Genomic DNA, 22,547 nt, shown 5'->3' with positions numbered 1-22,547 from the left:
GCCAGTGAATACACAGAGAGACCCTATCTCAAGAAATAAAATGACAAACGAAAATGCCCTCCTGTAATGGGTCTTTCTCTGTCCCACCAGCCAGCTCCCAAGTAATGACATGGAGACTTCTTATTCATTGTGAAAACTCAGCCTGTAGCTTAGGCTTGTTCCTAATTAGTTCTTTTTTTTTTGTGGTTTTTCGAGACAGGGTTTCTCTGTGGTTTTGGAGCCTGTCCTGGAACTAGCTCTTGTAGACCAGGCTGGTCTCGAACTCACAGAGATCCGCTTGCCTCTGCCTCCCGAGTGCTGGGATTAAAGGCGTGCGCCACCACTGCCCGGCCCTAATTAGTTCTTATAACTTAATCCATTTACATTAATCTACATTCTGCCATGTGGCTCGTGGCTATTTCCGCTCCTCCTACACATCCTGCTTGCTCTGCGTCTCTTGGCATCTCTTCTTCTGTTCTTCCCAGAGTCCTCTCTAGCCTTGAAGTCCCAGCTAAGCTCTTCCTGCCTAGCAATTGGCCGTTCAGCTCTTTATTAAACCAGTCAGAAGGCCCTTTGCAAAGATACATCTTCACAGTGTACACAAAATCCCACAACACTCTGCTGCTATGATCACCATCAACAGTAGCTGAGATATTGTGAAAACTGAAGCCACACTTTACACACACACTCGTTTTTCTTTTGTTCAGAGTCGGGTCTAGTAGTAGATCTCACTGTTGCCATGAAATATTCTTCCAAGGAATTCTGTTTATTGTGATGAAGTCATCTCCGCGAACCTTCCTAGATGTGAATACAGCATCCCCAGCCAAGGACTCACAAAGTGCACTGGCTTTCTGGTATACCTTCCACAGGCATTCATAGAGACTGCTTTGTCAGGGAGCTCACTTTTCATCTTTTAGAAGACCCAAATAAGAACTCTGTGTTCTGTGACAGAGGGTTTTTCTTTGTTTGTTTGTTTGTTTGTTTGTTCGATATAGTGTTTCTTTGTGTAGTCCCAGACATCCTGGAACTTGCTTTGTAGACCAGACTGGCCTTGAACTCGGAGATCTGCCTGCCTCTGCCTTCAGAGAGCTGGGATTAAAGGTGTGCGCCACCACCACCTGGCTTGTTTTTGTTTATTGTGTATTGGTATTTTGCCTGCATGTATGTCTATGTGAGAATGTTGGATCCCATGAAGCTGGAGTTACAGACAACTGTGAGCTGCCAAGTCAGTGCTGGGAATAGAATCCGGATCCTCTGGAAGAGCAATCAGTGCTCTTAACCACTGAGCTATCTCTCCAGCCCTGACTTTATTTTTAATTTTCAGTTATATGTATATGTGTGTCTATGTGCATGTGAGTACAGTGACCTCACGACTAGAAGAGGATGTCAGATCCCCTGGAGCTGGAATTACAAGGCACTCTGAGCCGCCACACTGGGTGTTGGGAGAGCCAATAGGCACTGTTAGCTGCTGAGTCATCTTCCCAAGCTACTTGTGATTTTTCCTTTCCACACAGTGTCTCTCTAGATAGCCCTGAATGTCCTGGGACTCGCTGTGTAGACCCAGCTAGCTCTTTTGTTTTCTTTTACATATTTATTTTTATTTTATTATTATTTTTATATTATTATTGTCTTCTGTTTTTTTCAGACAGGATTTCTCTATATAGCTCTAGCAATCCTGAAACCTGCTAAGAAGACCAAACTGACCTCAAACTCACAGATACCCATCTGCCACTGCCTTCTGAGCTCTGTGATTAAAGGCATGTGCCAACATGCCCAATGATTATTTTTAGAGATATACTCTGTTATGCTGAGTGTTTGTTTTCTTTACACATAATTTTTCAATGATCTGTGGAGTAGCATACTAGCTAAGCACCCTACCCCTGAGAAATAACCCCAGTCCATATTTCTTTTCTTTAATTTTTTTTATTTTTATTTTATGCATATGAGTGTTTTGCTTGCTTGTATATAAGTGTGTCAGAAGAGTGCAATGGATCCCCAAGAACAGGAGTTGTAGACAGTTGTGAGCAACCTGGGAATCAAACCTGAGTCCCCTACAAGAGTTGCTACTGTTTTGTTTTTTAAAAATAATTTTATTTTTAAAAATGTGTATGGGTGTTTTACCTGCATGTATATCTGTGCACCACATGCTTGCCTGGGACCTGTAGAGGTCAGAAGAGGGTATTGTATCCCCTAGAACTGTAGTTATAGATGGTTGTGACCTAACATGTGGGTACTAAGACCTGAACAAGTTCTTAACCATTGAGCCATCTCTCTAGCCTCTAAAATTAGATTTATTCATTTATTTTATGTGTAAATGTTTTAGCTGCATATATGTATGCTCATTATATGTGTGCTTGGTCAGAAGAGGGCATTGGGACTCCTGGAATTAAAGCAAATGATGGGTGTGAGCCACCAGGTGGGGATTGGGAATTGAACCTTGGTCCCCTACAAGTACAGCAAGTGCTCTTAACTGCTGAGCCATCTCTCTAGTCCCCTGCTTTTGTTTTTGTCTTTTTAAGACATGGTTTCTCTGTGTAACAGCTCTGTCTGTCCTAGAACTCGCTTTGTAGACCAGGCTAGCCTTGAACTCACAAAGATCTGCCTGCCTTCGCCTCCTGAGTGCTGAGATTAAAGGCTTGTGCCACCACATCTGGCTTGCTTTTGTTTTTAATGCACGCCTTTCCTCATTCCTAGTAGCCTGGAGATATACAATAAAGAAAGCCTTATTACTATAATTAGAAGAATTATTCTGATAATTATTGTGTTGGTCTGTTTGGTAATAGCACACTATTCGTTGCTGATGATAGAATTCAGTGTCCTGAGTCTTAATGGTAAAGGATTCCAGCTTCATAGGCAGTAAGTTGTTCACAGGACTGCCAGCAGAGTCTGGAAAATAGACTGACCTGCACTGCCAGACACAGTCCTAGGAGAAAGACTCAATGGGCAGCAGGTACATTCTCATGGACATCTCACCAGTTGGTATCTACGTGCTGGGGGCTGGGCAGCAGAATGTCCGCTGCCATGCTGGTTATAAAAGGCAGCTCCACCTGCCTGTGGCTGCTACTGCGTCTGAGTCACCTTCCCCTCCCCAGATTCTGTACTCTGCATGAGCAGGCTGACATGTAGCAGCCTACCTACAAATAACTACCAGCACAGTGGGCTTCAGAAACGGTAAAGGTGCGTACTGTGGATTTGTCTGCAGAATCCGCCATAATGACTGTGGTAGTTTGAATGTAACTGGTCCCCATAAGCTCACTACTAGGGCATTCTTAGGAGGTGTGACTTTGTTGGAGTAGGTATGGCCTTGTTGGAGGAAGTGTGTCACTGTGGAGGCAGACTTTGAGGTTTCTTATAAGCTTAAGCCACAGCCAGTGTCTCAGACCACTTCCTGTTGCCTGCAGGATCAAGATGTAGCTTCTTCACTCTCAGCTTCTTCTCCAGCTGGCTGCCATGTCCTGTCATAGTGATAATAGATAAAACCTCTGAAATTGTAAGCGAGCCACCCCGGTTAAATGTTTTCCTTTATAAGAGCTGCCGTACGTGGTCATGGTGTCTCTTCACAGCAATGAAAGCCCTAACTAAGATAATGACTGTACCTACTTCAGGTAACATGTATGACAGAATAGTGGTAAAGACAAGAGACATAGATTAATGTGTCTAGTTAGCACTGTGCTAAACACTTCATTGCATTATCTCATTTAAGTATCCAGGTGACCCTGTGAAGGCTATTAGTGCCCTTCACACAGGGATCTAGAGAGATGGCTCAGTGGATGGGAGCACTGATTGCTTTTCCAGAGGACCCAGGTTCAATTCCCAGTACCCACATGGCAGCTTGTAACTATCTTTAATGCCAGATCCAGGGGCTCTGACACCAGGGGCAGAACACTAATGCACATAAAATAAAATAAAATAAAGACATAAAAACAAAGACCTAAATTTTCTTTGGGTTTTTTACCCTAAGTCAAACCAGGATTCATCCAGATGTCTGAGCTTTCAACTGTTATATTAATGATATTTTATTTATGTATTTTTTAAATTTTTTACTTATTGCTATTTTTGTGCCTGTGTGTGTGTGTGTGTGTGTGTGTGTGTGAGTGTGTGTGCTCACAGGGGCCCACAGAAGGCAGAAAAGTGCTTAGGATCCCCTGGAGCTGAAGCTATAACAGTTGTGAGTCATCTGATATGGGGACCAGAACTTGAGGCCTCTGTGAGAGTAGTATTTGATTTTAACCATAGTGCCCCAACCCTGTGGGAAGCACTTTTATCCACTGAGCCATCTCCCAGGACCCCTGTTATTAGTTTTCAGTCCATCTGGAAGGTCTATCTTGACTAGGCGATCTATGTTTCTTGAGCTCCTGGAAGATTCTGCCAAACTGGGACTTTGATGCTTATTTTTAACCAGAAAAAGAAATGAGATATTGTGAACACGGATAGCAAAGATGGTTCATGTGGTTCTATGTTATATTACTCTTTGTGTCCAATCTAAGGCGACAGGGTGCCAAGGAAAGGATGTGCACCAAATAGAAAAAACCAACCGGAAAGTTTTACCTGTGAAGAGAATGGAAAGAGGATCAAATTTCTCTATCCGGTCCAGTCTCTCTAGGACACTTCACGGAAAGGGGACCAGTACTTTAAAGGGCTAATCCTAACTGTAGTCAAAACTTGAATGAATTTCCTCTCTTTCCTCATTTCAAAGTCAGAGCCAGCCTGACAAGACAGGGCCTGTAGCATTACTCAACAGTCCAGCTGTGTTTCCAGCCGGAATGCCCAGGGGCAAGTGTAATTAACATTCCAAGGTGTCAATTGTTTCCCCACCACAGAAGCCCTGCAGCATCTTGCAGTGATTGAGACTCACCAACTCCGCACAGTGAACGTCAAGGCTGTGCAGAAAAATCAGCCTTCTCTACTCCGGCATTCTGCAGTGGATGGAACCCACTGAGTTACAGAATGAGAGACGCTTTGAGAGGAGGAGCATCGGCTCCAGTGTCCTCCCACCTCTTGTTTCTAAATGAGAATCCCAAACCCAGATCCACTGTAGTCCTGTTTTAATTTCATTGGAAACTTGTGTCATCCTGTTAAATCGGGGCCCACAGGAAACAGGGCCTGGCAAATCCTCGATCTCCTGGAATGGGATCCTGACACAGTACCTGGTCTGATCTGGTTTCCTTTGGGCTGAAGCATTTTCTTGTTTGCATGCAGAACAGTATGTTTTAAAATGTAATATGGAAATGACTGCAGACATATAATAAGCATTAAATGGTGTATGAACTTTTTCTTCCTTCCCTCCTTCCTTCCTTCCTTCCTTCCTTCCTTCCTTTCTTTCTTTCTTTTTTCTTTCTTTCTTTCTTTCTTTACAGTTTTGCTATACAGTCTGCCTTCAAAATCCTGGGTACAAGTAGATCTTCCTGCCTCAACTTCTTGAGTAGCTGAGAATATGGGTACATACTGCAATGTCCAGTTTATGATATATTTCTGTGTCAGCAATCTTATTTTATGTGTATGAGTGATTTTATGTGTATGAGTGATTGCCTCAAGTATATACATGTACCTGATGTCTAAGGAGGCCAGGAGAGAACATCAAAATACCAGACTGTTGTGAGCAATCATGTGGGCGCTGGGAATTCGGACCCAGACCTCCAAGAGCAGCTAAGGCTCTTAATGATTTAGCCATCTCTCCAGCTTCCAAGTCATCATTATTCACCAGCCTTAGGACTTGCAAACAGTGGTTGCATTTTTTTGCTGACTTAGTTGCTGGATTGTTGGTGCCATTTTTTTGTTGATGTGCTATGACTCTACTCTGCTATCTAAATCCATTCTGGGACAGTTGCTCTTTTACAGCCTTGGTCCTTAGTGAAAGGGATTGTACAGGTGACCTGTCAGCTCCTCCTCCCAGATCTTTATCATTTTGTTTACAAAGGCCTGCACCTGAGTCTTTTCTTTGAGATTCTGCCTTGGGGCTGCTAGAGTAGTTTGGTTTGGTTTTTTTTTTTTTCTCTCCCTCCAGCACAGAGTCTGTAAGTGCTTGGGAATTTTAATCCTTCTGTTCGGTGGAAGACCGGTTGACCAAGTTCGAGAAGCTGTGCCTTAGGTTGAAACATACTTGGGTGAGATTTTTCTATACCAGGGTCTCCTGTTGGGTGGCTTGGTCCTTCCTGTTTCCACTTTTCCCACCTCCACCCTTTTGCCCTTTCTTTTTTCTTTTCTCCTTTTCTTCCTCCCCTCCTGTCTTCTCTGTGGATGTGTGTTTGTGTTTCTGTGGCGATGTGCAAGTAGAGGCCAGAAGTCAACACTGGGAGCTGAACACCTCATTCATTGGGGCGGGATCTCTTTTTGTAAGTGGAGATCACTGATTCAGCTAAACTGGCTAGCCAGCAAGCACTGGGAAGCCTTCCCCTGGCCCTCTCAGCGCTGAGGTCACAGGTGTGCACCATGCCAGGGTGTTATTATCATTGTGGCATTTACTTATTGTATTGGCTAATTTTTATGTCAGTGTGACACAGGCGAGCCATCTTGGAAGCAGGAATTTAAATTGATTTTTTTTTTTTTTGGTTTTTCGAGACAGGGTTTCTCTGTGGTTTTGGAGCCTGTCCTTGAACTAGCTCTTGTAGACCAGGCTGGTCTCGAACTCACAGAGATCAGCCTGCCTCTGCCTCCCAAGTGCTGGGCCTGTGGCGGAGCTTGCAGAGTATTTTCTTGATTGATAATAGATGGGGGAAGGCTCAGCTCACTGTGGACAGTGCCACCCTTGGTTCGGTGGTTCTGGATGCTTTAAGAAAGCCGTTGGACAAGGCATGAGGAACAAGCTCTTATGCAGCACTCCTCCATGGCTTCTGATTAATTCAGTTCCTGCCTCCAGGTTCCTGCCCTGAATTCCTGGCCTGACTTCCCTGGATGATAGACTACAAACTGTAAGATGAAACAAACCCTTTTCCTTTCACTGAGCTTTTGGTCATGGTGATTTATCACAGCAATAGAAAGCCTAACAAAGACCCTTATTTACCCGTGTTTGTATTTTTGTCGGCACTCACATGCCACAGTGCTCATGTGGCGTTCAGAGGACAACGTTCAGCTTAGAAAACGTGAGACCCTGGGTTTGGCCTCTCGGCATCAGAATAAAGAAACAGAGTGAAAGATGCAGAACTTTATCGTTACTGGATCTGCTTGTACGACACATTGTTCATCATGTACAGTCTTTATAAGCCACATCCCCCATCTGCAAAATAAGCATTGTCTTCACAGTCCCAAATCTACTTATACTATGGTATTTGTATATGAAAATGTTACCTCACCATGTGAAGTTTTCTACCCTGAATCTGTAGGTGGTTTTTGTTTGTTTAGTTTGCTTTGCTTTGACACCAGGTCTCAGTATGTAGCCTAGATTGGCCCAGAACCCTAGATCATCCTGCCTCCGCTTCCTGAGTGCTGAGATTCAAAGTATGAATTGGCATACCAGCTCCCCATCTGCCCTGCAGAGCTGGGTATTCGGTCTAGGGCCTTGTGCGTGCTAAGCGAGTGCTCTATCAACTGAGCTTCATCTGTACTCCTTGTGTTTAATAATAATTCAATATGTTAAAAATAGCTTCATGCCTTTAAGGCAGGTAAGTTAAATGAAGGGAATAATTAAACACCGAGATAGCTCTCTTTAGGAGACTTATCTGGACTTAGATTATTGAGACTGTTTGATTCACCCGTGAGGACTAGAGAGACTTCTGTCCTGAGTTTCCCTAGCTCCCACTGCTTTAAGCCACTCTCAATTTTTAGTTCTAAAATACAGCTATCAGACCTGGGAGAACTTTGCTAAGATATCCTAGGATCATGAGTTTGTTCTTACCATTTGGTACTAATACATTGGAGTGAACTTTAGGTCAAAACCATTTACTTGAGAAATAGCTGCCCTACGGAACTAAGGAGACTCAGTGGGTTATAGAAAGAAGGAAGAGGCCATGAAAGTGGGAGTGGCACATGTTGGGAAGAAATGGCTGCCCTAGTGTTGAGAAGTGTGCTGGCAGAGTTCCAGGCCAGAGGTCTTGTGCGGTGGTGTTTGCCTGAAGATCAGAGTGCAGAGCTAAGTCACTAGGTACCAGGCGGTGGTGGCTCATACCTTTAATCTCTATACTTGGGAGTCCCATACCCTTAATCCCAGCACTAGGAAGGTGGAGACAGGAAGGGATATGGGTGGGCAGAGAGAGGAATATAAGGTGGGAGGAGACAAGAGCTCAGATGCAGTCTGAGGTTTGGTGGAGACAGTTGCAGTCCAAGGATGCAGTCTAAAGCAGTCTGAGGGGCAGTCTGAGGACAGGGTCGCCCCTTTGGTCTGAGGGTCGGTAGAGGTGAAAGCTCTAGTTGCTGACTGCACTGCTTCTCTGATCCTTCAGCTTTCACCCCCTCATGTCTGACTCCGAGATTTTATTTGTTAAGAACAATTAGAATCCATGCTACAGTCTTGTTCCACAATGATGCACTGTTTTAATGGCTCTATTTCCTAGAGTCTTTTGGATGCTTGCATGCTCCGCAGTTGCCTACAAACCAGATGGAGTCACTTGCCAAACTTACTGGCCATAGCACCCTCTCCTGAGGCCTATGACTGAAGGGACAGCTCAGCGGAGCACACTCGGAGACGCTGACCTGCTTTGCACTAGAAGCTACCTCTTTTCAGCCATCTGGTGTATTGGGTGTTGTCTTATACCAACACTATCATTTTCTACAAATATGACTTCCTTCTGCCAAAAGGATCTCATCCAGATGATCAAAGGAGAAACTTTCATGTGGTAAGTGCTACAGAAGGAAGTGAATCCTCGAGAGGAGCATCTTCATGGGCAACCTGCTGTGGGATGACCTTTTTGTATGCTGAGAGTATGTATTCCTCTCATTGGTCAATAATAAAAGCTGTTTGACCAATAGCCAGGTAGGATAAGGTTAGATGGAACAGTCAAACTGAGAACTCAGATGAAAGGAGGGAGTTGAGGGAGATGCCAGCCAGCTGCTGAATAAGAAAGATGTGTAGAAAATGAGGTAATAAGTCTTGAGCCATGTGACAAAACATAGAAATATGGGTTAATTTAAATGTAAGAGTTAGCTAGTAATAAGTCTGAACTATTGGTGGAGGATTAATAATTAATACAAGCCTCTGAGTGGTTATTTAGAAGCAGATGCAGGACAGGGCAGAACAGAGGAACCTCAGTTTACAGCAACCCATGAAACCACTTGATATTTATTTATTATTATGAACAAAATATATGTAATTTATCTAATTTACTATCTATAACACAGATATGTAGTAGATATTTTTTATTCTTCCTTACTTAAAAACTTATTGTATTTTTAATTACGTGTCTATGTGTGGGTATGTGTGCCTGAGTGCAGGTGTCCGAGGAAGCGAGGCCTGAGGCACTTGGAACCCTGAAGCTGTAACAAACAGCCTCTTGTCACAAGGAGCCTAAGTCTGGAGAAGGCAGGGGATGAGGATGCGGATGCTAGAGTCCAGAGCAGCATTCAATATGTGCAAATACTTCAACAGGTGGTGGGAGCATCATTCAGGTCTGGGGAGGTCAAGGCTAAAGTCTTAGGGGCAGAGAGGAGACTGAATGTCTCTTTTTCCTTTAATAAAATCCCTCACTATGTAGAGCAGGGTGGCTTCAAACCCACAGAGGTCTGCTTGCCTCTCTCCATCACCATGTCCAGCCCCCAACCCCTTTGAGCAGGGCCTTCAGTATGCCGATTGGCTTCAAACTCGCTGTGTAACTGGGGCGGAGATGTGGCTCAGTGGCTGTGAGGATTTGCTGCTCCTTCAGAGGATCTGAATTCAGAATTCAGTCACTCACACAGCATCTCACGACCATCTGTAACTCCAGATCCGGGGACCTGACAACCACTTCTGGGCTCCACAAGCACTGCACAACTGCTCATATGTGATGCACAGACATACATGTAGGCAAAATACCCATGCACATAAAATAAAAATAAACTTAAGAAACAAAACAAAACTATGTATCCAAGGTTGACCTTGAACTCCCCATCCTCTTGAGTGCTGGGACCACAGGCATATGCCACCCCTGGTTTCATTTACTTCTTCCTTCCTAGGCTGATCTTGAACTTGTGATCCTCCCATCTCAGTCTTCCAAGTGATACCACTACAGGCTTACACTACCAGTTCTTGCTGCTTCACTATGTTGTTCAGGTTGACTTGGAATCTGGGTTCAAGTCATTCTCATGTCTCAGGCTTCTAAGAAGTTAGAACTAGAGGTGTGCACCATACTTCACTCGGCTCCACTGGTTTTTATTTTTTGGGGGAGGTTGTTTGTTTGGGTTTTTAAGCATTATTCTTATTTTGCAAAGAAAAAGCTGAGGGTGAAGGAAGTTTAGCAACCAACACGAGGTGCTCTGCTTTATTTTGCTGATGGCAACTCTGTGCTTCAAGCCAGATCTGTTCTGGTTCAGGCCATGTACTTAACTTACCATGCCCTATGCAGCCCACCCTTATGTGTAATATAAAACAAATGGCTGGATCTTTAACATATTATTCAAATGTCTACCATGTGTTTAGATTAAACTGGAATAGAAAATTCAATCTTTTACACAGATACCTTTTGTTTTCACAGGCCAGGGATTATATAACACTAAAATCTCATCTAGGTGGTGGTAGGACACATCTTTAACCCCAGCACTCAAGAGGCAGAGGCAAGCCTGGTCTACTGAGTGAGTTCCAGGACAGCCAGGGAGGGCTGCACAGTGAAACTCTGTCTTGAAGAACCAAACAAACAAATAAACCAAAACAAAACAAAAATGCAAAAAAAAAAAATCCACTAAATCTCCTCCTTATTTAGTGAGAGCTCTGCTTTTAGAGTCTTGATGGGCAGGTCCCTGCTTGTGGAAGCAGGAGAAGGCTAAACATCCCTGCCTCTGCTTCCTGGCTTAGCTCATGGGATGCTGTAGTCAGAAAGATGCTTAGAGGCTGATAGAGTAAAGACACAGGAGACCCTAGGAGGTATCCATAGCAGATGATGTGGACTAGACTGGCAGTGGCTGTAGCTGTGGGTGATGTTCCTGTAAGTCATCACTTTGGCAGGGTTTCCTGTTGACTCAGCTCCACTAGTTCCTGCTTGCTTCCTGGGATGAGTACCCCAGATTCCCCATCCATACTGTGACCTCCAACATCCTTCCCACATGCTCCCATTCTGTTTAGGTAAACTGAAGAAGCTCAAACCAAGAACTTGACCTTGCAAAATGATGCATGCATTTGCAGTTGCATAGCTGGAGCCAAAGATAAACCTGTGTCTTTTATGCCTGAAGCTGGTTAAAAATGTTTGCTTTTCTGAGACCCAAGCTAGGATGTAGCTGTGGTTTGGGGCTTGAGTAACAGTCATCTTTTGTACATGCACGAGAAGCAATGGGTTCCAGTCTTTTCAGTCAGATCTACAGGCTTTGCTCAGAATGGCTCCATCTCTGGCATTCTCCTTAGTGCTCTACTGGACAGCTTGTAACTCTGCCCATCCTGCCTGCTTCATAGCCATGTTTTGTAACAAACCTTCTCAAATGTAGTTGGACTTTGTTTTGTAGGACCACCAGCTCCACAACAACAACATGGAGACTTTCTAAGTATGAAAGCTTAGACTTTTTTCCAAGTAGCTCTTATAGCTCCAATTGACCTGTCTCTTTTAATCTACAGTCTGCCATGTGGCTTGGTTACCTCTGTTCTATATCGCATGTCCAACTTCTTCAGAGTCCCTGGCAAAATCTGTGCACCTAGATTCCTCCTCCTCTTCCTCTCTTTCCCTGGAAATCCTATCTATCCTCTTCTGCTTAGCTATTGGGCATTCAGCTCTTTATGAAGCCAATCAGAGATACATCTTTACAGTGTACATAAATATTCCACAACAATGTTTCATATGTTGTTAACCAAATATTCCTGCCCTCTCCCAGCCAGCTTCTTTTAATGCAAGGACATGTGGCCTTCCACATCTCAGGCAGTCTGCCAGCAGGTCACAGGATGGTTTGCCACTGCGCCTATGTCCACAGAGGGTCACCATAGTAGCTTATGAGTGCTGCCCCCAGGTCTGATGCAGTCTTCTTGGTCTGAGAAGGGTCTAAACCGGTTTGAACAGGTCTGAACTGGCTGGAACCAGTCTGAACTGGTCTGAACCTCCTTCTACTCATTCTCTCTATCTACCAGCTCCACCTCCCCCTCTACTGACTAGCTATTGGTCATTCAACTTTTTGTTTGTTTGATTGCTTGTTTGTTTTTTTGAAACAGGGTTTCTCTGTGTAGCCCTGTTGTCCTGGAACTGACTCTGTAGACCAGGCTGACCTTGAACTCACAGAGATCCACCTGCCTCTGTGCTACACACAAGTTTAGGATTCCTAAGTGCTAGTATTAAAGGCATGTACCACCACTATCTGGCGGCCTTTCAGCTTTTTATTAGACCAATCAGGTGCCTTAGGCAGGCAAAGCAACACATCTTTACATGGTTAAACAAATGCAACACAGATAAATGTAACAGACCTTTACATAGTTAAATAGTCCACAACAGTTCTCCTTTGGGGCTCCACCACTTAAAGGCTATGTAGCATTACTGTGGTGCTACTGGGGGACTTTTGGGAGGCATTTGAGGCACAGCTATAAAGCTGGGAAAGCTGCATGGAAAGCTGAGGCAGGAGAGTCATTTGAGTCCAGCGTCTGAGACCTGCTTGAAATATAACAAGGCCTCACCTCCTGAATGAGAACAAGATCTAGCTACAGTCCATCCCATGTAGCTGCAAAGGCACTCACAAATGAAGGAAGACATGGATGACTGACTTCGAGTTCTCTGAAAGGAAAGCGGGTGAGACTGTGTCGCTAATGACTGAGGAGAAAACACCTTCCCCAACTGCTAGATAGCCGAGGAAGACATGTTTTTCTCAGCTGTTTGTAACTTCCTGTTTCAATGTCTAGGTCAGAGGATGTCTACCCAGGGATGAGGCTGCACGCTTACTTTTGTTGCCTAGGCATTGATAACAATTAGCCTGGAACTAATTGCTTCCAGCTGCGCCCCTTTGATTAATTCATCAAAACAAATTTGTTATGGCATGCCTGTGGTTTGATATCTGTAGAGTTAGAAACTTAGCAAGACTGCGATGAGAACAAGATGAGCATGTGCTTAACGGATCAGGGGAGGAAGGACGGGTGGACAGAGCAAGTTTCGGGAAGGGGAAAGGAGGGATATAAGGACAGGCAAAGAGAGAGCAACTACTTCTCTAGTGAAGGCTAATCCAGTACATTTCTGTCTCCGACTCTTGTTTTTCTCTTTGTACCTCTTCCCAGTGGTGGTGGTTGGATTTTTTTGTTTTGGCTTTCTTTTGACAAGGTCTTAATTAGTAACACATCTAACCTGGAATTCACAGTGTAGCCTAGGTTGTCCTCAGACACATCAATCCTCCTGTTTCAGCCTCCTGAGTCCCCTGCCTAACTTAACACAATGTTTTTCCAGTGTCTTGTTACAACAGTACTACTGAGAATTATGTAAGTACTTACAATAAGCAATCCAATAGACCCTTGGCCACAGCTGAGCAGCTCTGCACCTAGACAAAGAACCTAGCAATTGGGGGTAATAGGTGACTTAGTAGTGGTGTGTATGCTAAGCATGCATGAGTCTCTGAGTTCAATTCCTACTACCAAAAACCAAACAAACAACAACAAAAAATCCCAAACAACCTGATAACCTCCAACCCCAAATTCTAGTGTGTATTTTCCAGGTTATAATTTACAGCTCTTCTTCTCAAAGTCATTTCTCCTTCCACTCATGAGGTCCTCCTTTTGTGATACTTAGGTCTCTCAGTCTTTGCAAGTCAGAGCATCCACTGGTGTATTTAGGGCTTCTACAGCTCCGAATCCAGATGTAGATGCCTAATAGAAGAAGGGCTTCCTTGTTCGACATAACCTGGCCTCCAGAGGTGGATGATTCAGGGTCAGTATCACCGCTTGAGGAAGGATGAGGGCCCAGGCTTCTTTTAGCTTCACCTGGAGACTTTGGATTCTTAGGAGGATGAAACGCAAATGACAAAAACCGCAAGCCATTTCTGACACGCTGGGTGTCTTGTGCCACCAGTAGCTAGATCAGCATCATGGGTAGGAGCCTCTGCTGATCTGTACTTCTCTCTCTTTGCTGCCATCCCCTCAAGTTAGCCATGCTGTTTGTTTTGCTTTGAGACAAGACTTCCTGTATGTATGTATGTATGTATGTATGTTTGTATGTATACACACACACACGCACACACACACCCCACAGCTTGGCTTCAAATTCACTATGTAACTAAGGACAATCCTGAACCCCTCGTCCTCCTGAGTACTGGGATAACAGGCCAGTGCCATCATACCCAACAGCAGGCTAGTTTCAAAAATGTATGCTTTTGGTTGGGATGGACAGGAACAGGTTCTGAGGCCTCTACTTGATCTTTCCTGCTGTGAAACCTTTGTCCCAAGGCCAAAGAACAGATAACGCAATTTTACCAGCAATTAAATATGTCCACTCTGCTTCTACATGCAGTGAGGACCAGTGGACCCTTTGTTTCTCTGTTTTGATGGAAATTCAGTCTTCTTAAGTTCTTAAATTCTGGAAATTGGCTTGGATCAAGAAACTGATCATAAGAACCTGGCAGTGGTGGCTCACGCCTTTAATCCCAGCACTTGGGAGACAGAGGCAGGCAGATCTCTTGAGTTAGAGGCCAGCCTGGTCTACAGAGCAAGTTCCAGGACAGTCAGGAATACACAGAGAACTCTGTCTCAAAAAACCAGAAAAAAAAGAGAAAAAGAAAGAAAGACAGAAAGAAAGGAAGAAAGGAAGGAAGAAAGGAAGAAAGAAAGAAAGAAAGAAAGAAAGAAAAAAAGAAAGAAAGGGGGGAAAGGGAGCAGGAGAATGCTCACCAGGGGTAGCTTCTCTGACTCTTCCTCCTTTATCCTTGGGTTTTAAAAATTATACATTGGACTTGATTAGTTGCCCACTGTAGCAAGAATTTTAATTGGTCTTCATAAATAAAACCCAGAGTCAGATATTAGGGGCCGAAAGCTGAGAGATCAGAGAAGCAGAGCAGTCAGCCACTGGAGAGACCTTTTACCTCTACCTCATCCTCAGACCAAGTCTGTCCTCAGACTGCTTGCTCAGACTGCATCCTCGAACTGCACCTGTCTCCACCAAACCTCAGACTGCATCTGAGCTCCTGTCTCCTCCCATCTTATATTCCTCTCTCCACCCAGCCATATCACTCTTGTCTCCACCTCCCTAGTGCTGGGATTAAAGGCATGAGGTCTCAAGAGCTGGGATCCTCTTTGTGTGAGTTCTGTTTCTCTTTAAGACAGATTCAACCTAGTGTAGCCCAGGCTGTCCTTGAACTAACAGAGATCCCTCTTCCTCTCTCCCGAGTGCTGGGATTAAAGGTGTAGCCACCACTGCCCGGCCTCTAGACGCTTAGCTCTGTACTCTGATCTTCAGGCAAGCTTTATTTGTCAAAACACAACAAAATATCATTACAGCCCACCTATATTTCTCCTAGTGTTCTAGTAACTATGTTCATGGCTTTCTGGAGGCCAGGTTCGCTCTAATCTTGACATCTAAAACAATGCTACTTAATCTAGAATATTATAAAGCCTATTGTTCCTAACTCTAGAATATTGTCTATCAGTAGCCCTGGTCCACAGAGAACCACCGCAGGCTTCTCAGGAATGCTACACCCCCCTCACCAGTTTATGACAGAAGGCAGAACACAACCAGCTTTTTTGCGGGGGGGGGGGAATACATTGTGGATCAACTTTTTTTTTTTTTTTTTGGAGTTTTTGTATTTAGCTCAAGCTGGTCTCATACTCACTATGTTTTCCAGACTGGCCTGAAACTCATGATCCTCCTACCTGAGCACCTGAGTGCTGGGAATAAAGGTGCATGCTTCCCTGCATCTAGTTCTCTCTTATTCTGTTGTTTTCCCAGACACCTCTGATTTTTCTGTTTTGCTCAGTACAGGCCATTGCTTTCTCTAAACTTCCTGGAACCAGGCTAGTAACCCGTTAGCACCATTTCCTGGGGGCCTGGCCAAGATGTAGATACCACAGTATAGGAATGTGCTTCCATCAATAAACTGCTTTGTTTAGTATTATGTTTTCTCTTCCTCTCTCCTTTCCCAAAGCAATCTGAGAACCTGATCCCAGGCTCTCCTAGCTTCTACACACACACACACACACACACACACACACACACACACACACACACACACAGGCTGGCTTTATCTCCTTTAATATAGACATTGCTTTCCTTCCATTAGTGGTTTGGCCATTTCCTTGGTGGGGTTATTTTGTGGCTTGACCTTAGTCTGGTGCAGGTGAAAAGGTATTGTTAGATCCTGAGAAGGGCTCATTTTCTCTTGCAAGGTGGATAAACTTACGGATAAGAGATGAGGAGGCTTAGGCCTTTAATGTGGTGATCAGAGCCACTTCTGCAACCTCAGAGCACTCAAGGTGATGGTGTTTTAAGGTTTTTAGATGCCTGGAAAAAATGTCCTGGCACAGGTGTCAGAGTCCTACTTTCCCAACTGCTAGCCCGGACCTTGGCCTCTCAGACTTGCCAGAGCTGAGAATCATGTTGGAGTCCCGCTGCTCTTGTAATGAAGCCCTGTCTCGTACTCAGCCTTTCGAGATGACACTTTTTCATCCTTAGCCTTTGGCAACTAATTCTCCAAGACTTTTGTTGTCTTTCTTCATGGCCCAGGTTTCTACATCCATAGTGACACAATTTCATCTGCATATGTTGGTGTTCTGGGACAGGGTCTCACTCACTTAGTTGGTCTTGAACTTGACCTGTCCTGTCTTGATGTGGGGTTCCCCTCTGTATGCTGTGAATATGTTTTATTACCATTGGTTAATAAAGAAACTGCTTTAGCCAATGACTTAGCAGAATAGAGCCAGGTGGGAAATCTGAACAGAGATATATAGAGAGAGTAGGCAGAGTCAGTGTAGCTGCTGAAGGAGAAAGACTCTGGAATACCAGAACCTTACTGGTAGGTCATAACCTTCTGGCGATACACAGATTAATAGAAATGGGTTAATTTAAGATATGAGTTAGCCAGGAATATGCCAAAGTTATTGGCCAAGTAATGTTGTATTTAATATAGTTTCTGTGTGATTATTCAGGTCTGGGTGGCCGGGAACAAATGAACAGTCTCCATTTACAAAATGAAGCACATATATTTGGGGCTCACCAACATTTTGGGTCGGGGTGCTTGTATGCCCATTCAGGGTTAGGAGGAAAATAGCTGGGAGCATACCTGGCATTCAGCACGCCCGCTGGGCAAGCAGCTGGATCAGGTCTGCTAGGCACGCAAAAGCAGGAAAGCATTGTGGATTACTGCTACCATATACAGAGATATTTCCAGGCCATGCAGGTGTTTTTAGCTTTTACTCAGACAAAAAGGGTTTATGTGCTGCATGCTCCTTCCTAGAGTTGAGGTGGTGAGCACAGCTCCCACCCGGGAGTCCCAGAGCTGGCAGTAAGTGTATCTCCACCATATTAAAAGGCCAAGAGAGGTGGAGCCAGCATCCAGGGATGCTGCAATTATACTGTTTACAATTTTAAAATGCTCCTTGTCAGAAAAAGATTCCAGATACCCAATAAGACAGATTCAGACATAAAAGACCTCTAGACGAGACACAGTGTGTTTCAAAAATGTATGTAGACTTGGGAGGGAGAGGAAAAAGAGCATAGCCAGTTATAATATAAAAGAGTACAATCATAGATTAAAGGAGTAAAGATAATAAAATAAATATTAAACGTGTAGAAAAATAATAGAATAATAAAAATAAGCCATGCAAAGATAGAAAATACACAGAGAGTCTAGATTATGTACACTATTGTATTTTCTTTGAATTTTTTGACTGTGAATGAGCTAAGTATAGAGAGATATTTCATTATATGGGCTGCTAAGATAAATTAACATAAATATTTTAAAGGTATCTTGACTTCAAAATTTGAGTCTAAGGACATGTTACTTTGGAAAAGAGGTTCTGCTTTTGTTTCTCCAGAGGATTGGAACCTATGGATTCCTTCCAGGCTAATGTGGTTTGATGGAACAAGAGCCCTGAAAGTTCTCCATGAATCCAAAAAATATTTTGCCCAACAAAAAGCAGGAAGCAGTTTAGAGAAAACTATGCCTAAATTCTCAAAATAATTGTTTTTAAATGTTTGTTTTCATTTAAAGGGGGTTGATTATAAGTGATTGATAGTTACAGTCAACTTCTAAAACAAAAAATAAGGGGATATAATATACAGATGAATACTTTGCATTGGTTTGGATCTTGGTCTATTGATACATATTTAAGCTCGATTTGTTATGTTGTGTTTGTGTATTTCTGCTCTTGTTTAAGGTATTGTGTTTGTCCAGCTCATTTAAAAATGTAATGTATGTATAGTTAAGAAATACAGATTAATAGATAGTCATCTGTAATAAACTTTAATCATGTTAGTTAGGTTTTCTAGATATATTTCAGTTAGATAGATAATCTTCAATGCTTCAAAGACCTACAGAATATAGCATTTAAAATGTTTTAAGAACCTAGACTTTTCTCAACAGTGAGATACATCTGCTTCTGGCAGCACCAATTACATCAGAGAAGTTGATGGGCATTGAAGAAATTCGTTTTGGAATTTATCTTCAATGTGACAAGGCTAGCCATCTGGGCAAGAAACTGCTCTTTCCAGGACTGTTTTATGGTATGCTGTATGACATGCAGGAGCCACAGAAAAGTGACTACTGAACTTTCCAACAGATGGGATGGTCCTTCAGGGTTTCTGCTTCACAGAAGAAACTGCCAGACATTCTGTAGGACACAGAAGAAAGCAACTAATGAATGTTGCCATTACAAGGCAAAATGGATCTTCAAATTTCCTGCTTCATGGGAAAGTCTGCCAGATACTATGGGCCTGTAGGCTGCAAATGGATGCCCCAATGTTACAGAAGAACTTTGGGTAACTGTCCAGGCTGCAAGATGCCTCTATTAATCTTGGAGTTTTGGGAATTGCTTACAATGCACTTCCTATTTACTTAGGTAATATTTTATCTTTCTGGGGGTCTTTGAAGAGTTGAAGACAGTTATAGTTTTCCTTAGTTACGATAAAAGATACATTAGATATGAAATTTTAGACTCAAAGAAATATTGTAAGTATAATCCTGGCTTGTTACCTGTTTTGTTATATGTAATTTTACTACATTAAAGTTAAAACCTTCCTTTTTATTTACACAGAAAAGGGAAGATGATGTGTGGGATTCCTCTCTGTATGCTGTGAATATGTTTTATTACCATTAGTTAATAAAGAAGCTGCTTCAGCCAATGTTTTAACAGACTAAATCCAGGCAGGAAATCTGAACAGAGAAATATATAGAGAACAGGCAGAGTCAGGGAGATGCCTTGTAGCTGTCAAAGGAGAAAGATGCCAGAACACTGGATTGTTGGAACCTTACTGGTAGGCCATAGCCTTGTGGTGATACATAAATAACAGAAATGTGTTAATTTATGATGTAAGAGTTATCCAGGAATATGCTTAACCTACTGGCCAAGTAGTGTTGCAATTAATACAGTTTCTGTGTGATTATTTGGGTCTGGGCAGTCTCTGGCTACAGTGCCTTAATCTTCAAAATGCTAGGGTAATAGCATGTGCCCAATTCCTGTCTTTAAATGAACATTTTCCTCATATTTTAAAACACCTGCTGCGTACTGGCTTTGGGGGAGCCTAGGCAGTTTGGATGCTCACCTTACTAGACCTGGATGGAGGTGGGTGGTCCTTGGACTTCCCACATGCCAGGGAACCCTGATTGCTCTTCGAGCTGATGAGGGAGGGGGACTTGATCGGGGAAGGGGGAGGGAAATGGGAGGCGGTGGCGGGGAGGAGGCAGAAATCCTTAATAAATAAATAAATAAATAATAAATAAATAAATAAATAAATAAATAAAACACCTGCTGGTGTATTCTTCCATTGTTATTACATTTTAGTCTTCTAAAAAGTGTTTATTTTTATTTATTTGTATGCATGTGCACCTGTGCAGGTCAAGGCCTGTATGGTCCTGGGGTCCTCACTCACAGCTGATCCCAAGGTAATACAGCTTTACTGTTTCAGACTCCTCTCATGGGACTTAGAGACCAGCATCATGCAGTAATGGAGGGTGTAGGATTGAGGAGAAATAGAAGCTGGATTAAATATCATCATAGTGAAAGCTTCAGCCAATCAATTTCTTGGGAGTTGGTCCTATCAGGGAGGTCTTAAGCTCAGACAGCCTTCAAAGTGTACCCTCCCCGAAGCCACACCTAGGTTGGAAAGGCTCTCTTAGAAGTGCTGTAATGTGACATGAAGAGGCTCTCTTTAGCTGTGGGCAATTCCTATAGTGGGATTCCGAGGAGAGCTACTGGCCACTACCACCCCCAGAAGCCAGGAAACAGGTGTCTCAGCTGGAAGAGCCTGCATTCTTTGGTGTGCGGGGGTACTGAGTGGGGAGGTGCTGGACCAGTGGAGATGGGGAGAGGGTGGAATAGAGGAAATACCTCGAGACTTTGAACAAGATCCCCGAGGGGGGCTGGTGAGATGGCGCAGTGGTTAAGGACGCTGGTTGCTTTTTCAGAGGACTCTGATTTGATTCCCAGCATCCACATGGTGGCTCACAACTGTCTGTTAACTCCAGTTCCTGGGGATCTGATGCCTCTTCTGACTCTCTCAGGCACTGCATACACATGGTACTTAGCTAAACATGCAGGCAAAACACTCCTACAGACAAAAATTAAAGACTCTTGAAAAAAATTGGCAATTTTTTATTTATTGGGGGGGGACACACGAGGGCAATCCATTTAAAACTGTACTGAACACTTACATAATCCCTAATACTACTTACTTTTGACAGTGCATACAAATAGGGGAAATTCTACTTAGAAGAACATGCCTTTCCTCTAGATTACAGCTAGTCCAGTTGGTTTCCATAAGCTAAATTCAGACAGCTAACTTTGTTTGGCTGTACAGCATTGAAAAATGTGTATTGGCTGCCACAATGTCAAAATTAGAGGAATCCGTACGTAAGTTTGGATTTCTAGCTCCTCTTGGCTAACTGGAAGTTCTAGTAATATGGAGTCAACATTCTTGCATGGCAGTATTTGTCAGGAGCTGAGTGACTTCATGGATGGGGGTGGGGAGGGGACGCTCCTCAGTTAACCAGTCTATGCACCACCTCCGCTGCTGATTTGGGTTAGAGTCCCTGTCTACTACTAAGCGTTAAGGAAGCATACAGTGTAAAACAGGTTGATGGATACGTGCTATTGGTTTAAAAGACTGAGTTCAGTAGAGAAGAGGCTGGCTGAAGACTATGCCTCCATCTGCAATGAGCAGCTTGGTGTACAGAAGAGGAACAAGCACTTGGTACACACGCACAGCAAGATGCATTAATGACACCCTGACTGGAGTCTGAGTAAAGAATGGAAGAGCAAACACCAGTACTTGAAGTCAGAGAGGAACAGAGACAACCAGGGAAGAAACCAGACAAGGAGAGGAAGGAGATAGAGGACATTTAGCAATGGAATATCAGTGGAGGGAAGGGAACCCAGGGTTCAGCCATGTCCAAGAGTTTCAAAGATGAAGGCAAACCCCCAGGGTTTTTCAGAAGCAAAGGGAGGCGTGGTGCTAGATGCTTAGCAGTGAAGCAGACATGTTGGCATACTATTTGGGCAGCGAGTAAGAGCTTTCTCAGGGGTTCTGGGTGGAGGACACACAGGCGGCTGTTTTATATTCATCCACTTCTTTTCAGCATTGTCATCATTACTGACATCATCTAAAGAAATTAGCATCCACCTTGCATCCTTCGAGAAGGGATCATAGAAACGGCCTTTTGTTTTAGTCAAATGAAACATTAACTTAACATTCAATCTGAAAGATCACCAACCTACCCAGATGTGAAACTTCTCTTACAGATAGATCACTTTGTATACGGGCTTTGTGGATTTTCTGTGGTGAAATGAACATTGTGGTTTTGTATCATCTTATCACCCAGGTGGTATCTTTCTGTGTGGCCAATGTGTGTGCCCTGAGCATATACATGCTTTTGTTTGTTTTTGAGACTAGGTGCCCTGGTTGGCTTGGAACTCATGAAGATTTGCCTTCCTCTAATAAAGGAGAGCACCTACACACCCGGCCTGTGAGCACATTTTAACATTGACCTAAGTAAAGTGCACTGGGGAAAACTCATTTCAAATTCAATGTCAGATACGGAGCCCCCCACCTAGGAGTGTTTCACTGTGTAGCTCTGATTGGCCTGGAACTTTCTGTGTAGAGCAAACTACCTTTTGAAAGTACCCTCCCTTGTAAGAGTGCACAACCAATTCTACAGAAGTCCTTCAAACTCTGGTACTGGGCATTAGGAAGTCCCTGTTTCTGGCGAGGCCGATTGTCCTTAAAGCCAAACCACTCTGGTATCTATCAGCTCTGATTTTGGGGAGATCCTGGAACCTCCTGGTCCCTATTCATCAGTGAGGTAAAGCTAGTTGAGCCCTACTAGAAAGGTTGGCTGAAAGGCTGAAAGGAGAC

The sequence above is a fragment of the Microtus pennsylvanicus genome, chromosome 11 (assembly GCF_037038515.1).
Source record: "Microtus pennsylvanicus isolate mMicPen1 chromosome 11, mMicPen1.hap1, whole genome shotgun sequence".
NCBI classification, from domain to species: Eukaryota; Metazoa; Chordata; class Mammalia; order Rodentia; family Cricetidae; genus Microtus; species Microtus pennsylvanicus.
Note: the sequence above shows the minus strand (reverse complement) of the source record.